This window comes from Carassius carassius, chromosome 35 (assembly GCF_963082965.1).
Source record: "Carassius carassius chromosome 35, fCarCar2.1, whole genome shotgun sequence".
Lineage (NCBI taxonomy): Eukaryota > Metazoa > Chordata > Actinopteri > Cypriniformes > Cyprinidae > Carassius > Carassius carassius.
The window spans coordinates 28,290,275-28,291,114 of NC_081789.1; positions in this window are offsets into that span (position 1 = coordinate 28,290,275).

Genomic DNA, 840 nt, shown 5'->3' on the forward strand with positions numbered 1-840 from the left:
TGACAGAAAGCATAGCACTATTATACGGCCTGTTCACAACACTGCACTCTGAAGAGAGAGGACTGGTGCTGCACGCAGCGTGTGTGCGCGCGCGCGTGCACAGATCTCCGAGGCGGCAGGGGAGTAGTGGCGTCACTAGGGCACACTCGCGGTCCCTCTCGGTGTAAACTGCGATCCGGACCTAAATCGGACCGAAAGGCCACTTTGGCGTCGGCGATTAATGGGGCAGGGGCAATTTTTACATTATTCTATTCTATTCTATTCTATTCTGTCCTATCACAGTTTTTAGATAATTTTATTTTTTTCTATTCTATTTTGTTCTGTTCTATCCTAAATTATTTTATTTTATGTATCATCCTAATTTTTACATTCTTTTTTTTCGGTTGTGTTCTATTCAATATTCTTCTTGATGTCCTTTCTTATTTTTTACATTCTTCTATTCTGTTTTGTTCTTGTCTGTTCCCATCATAATTTCTGCATTCTATTCTATTCAATTCTATTCTATATCCCCTTTTTGTGTCTTATCCTAATTTTTGTACTTCTATTGTCTATTCTATTCTATTATTATATGTCCATCACAATTTTTTCATTATTCTATTCTATTTTATGCCACATTCTTTTTTGTCTTATACAATTTTTTTACATTCTTCTTTTCCGTTATTCTATTCTATATTCTTCCACTTTATCTTATATTTTTTTACATTCTTCTGTTCTATTTTATTCTATTCTATTCTACATTTTTAATTATATGACCTAATCCTATTTTTTACATTCTTCTTTTCCGTTGTGTTCTATATTCTTTCATTACGTTCTGTCATTTTTTACATTCTTCTGTTCTAT